This window comes from Gekko japonicus, unplaced genomic scaffold, assembly GCF_001447785.1.
Source record: "Gekko japonicus isolate JY-2015 unplaced genomic scaffold, Gekko_japonicus_V1.1 scaffold831, whole genome shotgun sequence".
Taxonomy (NCBI): domain Eukaryota; kingdom Metazoa; phylum Chordata; class Lepidosauria; order Squamata; family Gekkonidae; genus Gekko; species Gekko japonicus.
This window is the reverse complement of record NW_015159738.1, coordinates 723355-728153: the sequence shown is the minus strand read 5'-3', so window position 1 is coordinate 728153 and position 4799 is coordinate 723355.

Below are 4799 nucleotides of genomic sequence, written 5' to 3'. Positions count from 1 at the left end.
CCACTCGCTTTTTACACCAGTTTGGTGTAGTGGTTAAGTACACGGACTCTAATCTGGGAGAACAGGGTTTGATTCCCCACTCTTCCACTTGCACCTGGCTGGATGACCTTGGGCAAGCCATAACTCTGGCACAGCTGTTCTTGAAAAAGAGTAAATCCAATCTCTTCTCTTCTTCTTTCCCGTCGCTCTTTTTAGAGGGGGCAGCTTCTTTTTATATCTTCATGCTCGCTTCACCCGACTCACAGTTCATTGTTGGCCATTCGGCCTCGCTTGTCACCATTTATTTTGCCCGATCTCCAACGCTTGTCCCGGTCAGCAGCACTTGTACCATTCGGTCACTCAGCGTCAGGACCTTTAGGGCAGAGGGGCACCTCAATTCTCTGGCTTTCGACCATTGAAGAGGTCGCCCCCCAAAAGCCCCCTGGCTGGGAGCCTTTTACCAAGACCCAGAAGACCCCCTCCCACACGCTGGTGTGCAGTTTACCTCCCCGGGACGTCCAGGAGATGTGTCTGCCTGTGTGTCACCATAAACCGAAAGCTCAGTGGTCTCATAAATATTAAAGGGCTTGTGTACACAGCCTGGAATATTCTGTAGGACAGCTCCCAGGCAGATAATTTAATCTCTCAGGTGGAAACTTTTTCTGTAACCTATCCAATACAAAAGAAACCACTGTGTCAGTTATTCACAAGGTAGTGTGGTCAGCCATGCCAAATACAGTAAAAAGATCTAACATTTGCTTCTCCCCCACCCCAGCCTGCACTACAGGCTACAGGTTAGAATGTGCAAGCAATCCCCACCCCACCCCCACCACTGGCAGATCACTAGAGAGCAGAGTCGTTCTGCTTTATATAGATGCAATGCCCTCTCCAAGCCAATAAGCCAGCAATAGATTTGATGCAAATGAAAAACATCAGACCTTTTAAGGCACAGTCCTCTTCAGTGGCAAGATCTATGTAACTGCACTAATTAGAAAACTTGCCCATCAGTTATCTGCTGGTTCTCCTCCAACCTTTGATTTCTGTGCCCATTAAGATGGACAGCCAGGCAACAGAATAAGGAACAAATCTAAACATTTCCAAATATAACTATTTTGTTTTGTTTTCATCTGGAAAGGTTAGTATAACTATATTAGTAGCTTTCAATTTGGGCTTTAATTGGTTTTGATTATTTAATATCCCTAATGACTCTTGATCTGTGTCCAGCTGGGTATCTCACAAATATGATATGCCAATTACATAACAAGTGATAAAGGGTTTACATAAGAAAAGAACAGGAAAGAGGGAGACTTCATTCTTACCTCGATTTCCTGTTTTTTCCCATTCATTCCTTTCTCTTTTATTGCTCTACATCTTCTTTTCTTCTAATCCAACTACTTGTATGCTCGAGGCTGCAATCCAATTTTATTTTTCTGGGAGTAAGCCCCTTTGAATAAAATGAGACTTAATTCTGAACAGGTCATCCTAGACTTGCTCTCTGACTGTCGACCACCCTCATTAAAATATCTTGCTCTTGCCTATTCCGATCCTTTTGTATTTTTGTAACTATGTATATAACTTTCTTGTTTTTTTCTTTCTATCCTGAAGAAACCCTTTCTTGGTCCCCTTTACTCCTCTGTTATCCCTTTCTGAATTTTCACTTTGAAAGTTCTCAAACGTCTTATTCTTTTCTTCATAGTTCAGCTTCCTCGTCGTTTGAAGCACCTTATACATTCATGGTATTCTGTGGATCCGCTCATCTTCCTGGGGCAAGACAGTTCATATAGATGTTTTCCGAAATGTGATTTTTTTAAAGAAAAAACAACCATGATTGAGATACCTAGGAAGGATCTCTGCTGGTCCCCCCAGAGATGGAATGTTTGAGAAGCATCATATTTTTGTTTCTTCTTTACTCACCATTATTTCCACTGGTTCATAGGATTTTGGTTCCCCAAGCAAAAAAAAAAAAGCTCTAAAAATAATTTCTGGCTGATGCTGCCCTGTGTTGTCAGATCGCAAGTCATTGTGAAATTAGACATGGCAGAACAGAAAAGCTGGGCAATCACAATTGCTTCATCCTTCTACTGGCCATGCATCGAACCTGCGGCAGCAAACAGCCCCAAGGGACATTGGGATAGCCTGACAGAGGAAGGAGTAACAGGACAGGAGAAGAGAAGGCAGCCAGACCATACAACCCACATGGAGAAGAGCCGAACAAAACTGTAGGAACAACCCACCACATCCAAAAGAGTCACAGAGAATGGCAGGACTCTGAACATGTAAAGTGGCAGTTCCTTTTCAAAAATTTTGTTTACATTTATTCTTATTGATTTATTAAAGATACTATTTACAATCCCTCTTTCTCACAGGGACTCAAAGCATTGTGCTAGATAAAATATATCACAATCCAATAAAATGGATAAATCACACCAAGAGTAAACAATCAGGCTTGCCAGGTCCCCCCTGGGCACCAAGAGGGGGCGGGATGCCAGTTCCAGGTTGGGAAATTCCTGGAGTTTTGGGGGTGGAGTGTTGCCATGCAAGCCTATCAATGTTTTTATGAACTGTATGGACTGTGCAAAGGGACTGTACAACATGGAGACCTGGGAATACCTGCTGAGACTGCACACCTGAAGGAGGCACATGTAGGAAAACCCCCTCCTCCTCCAAACCTGCAAAGCTGCAAGTAGCTCTGAGACTCCAATAATAGTTGCTTAGTAACTAATTGCTCAACCATCAGCAAGCTGGCTAGGGCCATTAAGAGACAATAGCCTTAACCTGATGACTCGTCTTACCTACACCCAGGTGCCACCTTACAGTCTAAGTTTCTAGTGCTCAATATTAGCCACTCCTTAGTCCCCCTCCCCTCTTCCAGCCAGCCAATAGTATGTTTTATGGGACGGACTAACAGGAGGTGTCACAGGGGGATGTGGCCAGCTCAGCCTGCCCCCCCCACACACACACCACGTTATAAAAGATGCTTCCCAACCACATGGTCTCTCGCTCTCTTCCTCTCCACGACCCCTATCGAAGCTTTAACCCTCTTATGTCCAGCTTGCTATCCATATACCCTACCTCCATCTTTAAACTCTAGATCTGCAGCTAGAGTCCACGTGGTTCTGCCGGTTCAGAGCACATGTTCCCCATCTTCTATTTCTAAACCCCTCCATTCTTCCATTGGAACGGCTCAATCAATGAGGACAGGTAAATATCACCCAACCAACGAATGTCCTGCTAATGCAAAAGTGTTTATGATCTATCTTTATTTCTGAGAATCAGTATATATGTGTGTGTGGTTGTGTATTGTTTGAATGATATATATCCTCCAGTAAAAAGAAATTATATTATACTGAATACAGTCCCTGTGTCTGTTCTGGTACTTACAGCAAAGGTGGGACTTCTGTATAAATTGATGTGAACCCTAATTTGCCTATTGCCAATTAATAATCATAACTTCCCCTAGATTAATTGAGAACTCAAGGAGAATTTGGCTAACAGGAGCCTGGAGAGGACAGGGACTTCAGTGGTCTACGATGTCATAGAGTCCACCCTCCAAGACACCCACTTTCTCCAAGGGAATTGATCTCTGTAGTCTGGAGATGAACTATAATTCTGTGAGATCCCCAGAACTCACCTGGTGGCTGGCATCCCAACTATCTGACCCGGATGAAAACATTTATTTATTTATTTAACTTTCCATTTCTAGAACGCTCACTCCCGAAGGGCTCTGAGCGGTTTACAGAGTACAATTTAACGATCTAGCTAGGGCCACACAGTACTGGGGAGGGGAATGCCATACAAGGAAGTGTGTTCTTATCATTCCACTGAATCCCTTCTGACTTGTATTTTTATATCTTCTCTCTTGTTTACAGCTAACAAGACAGCCAGTGTGTAGTGGTGAGAGTTTCAGACTAGGAGCCGGGAGACCCAATCTTGACTCCCTGCTACGCCATGGAAGCTTGCGGGATGACCTTGGACTAGTCACCATCTCTCATTCCAAGCTACTTCACAGGGCTTTTGCAAGGAGAGAATGGTGGAAAGGAGAACGATATAATGCACTTTGGGTTCCTGTGTGGAGAAAGGTGGGGGGGGGTTGTAGAAATGAACTTTTTTGTTTGTTACAGCTAAAGGTTAAATCTTCTTTTTCTTTCCCTCTCTCTCTCATGTTTCTCAAGATTTTCTGTAGGAGTCCTCTCTCTTCAAGTAGGAAGACTGGTTACTCTTTAATATCACCTGGATTTTTTTAAAAAAGTTTTCTTTTTCCAGTTTTATACTACAAGTGAGGACCCATATGAAACTGGCAGAGACAATGAATCCCTTCCCCTTCTTTGTTTCCTTCCCTCTTCCTCTTTGTCTATCAACCTTCCCCCTCTTTATACCCTTTCCCTTATCTACCTACCCCCATTTCTTTTGCCCCTTCATCCTTGCTCTGTCAATTTACCCCCTTCTGTGATAAACTACCCCTCATTTCCCCCCTTTCTCCCATTCCCTTTATCTGTCAGCCTGACCCCTATTTCACTCATTTCTCCCATTCCCCTTATCTGTCAATCTACCCCCATCTCTTTTGCCCCACCTACATTTTCTCCATCAGTCTACCCAACCCTTGCTGCTCTCCCTCCCTACCACCCACCCCTAGTACTTCAGTCTCAGTTTTGCAGCTCTCCCCACCTACCCCCCACCCTTGGCACTCCACTCACCCACCATTCTTGCTGATCTCCCAGTCTACCTCCCCACCCTTGGCACTCACTCACCCCTACCCTTGGCACTCCATTACTCCCCAGCCTTGGCATTCATTCACACACACACCTTGCTCTTTTCCCACC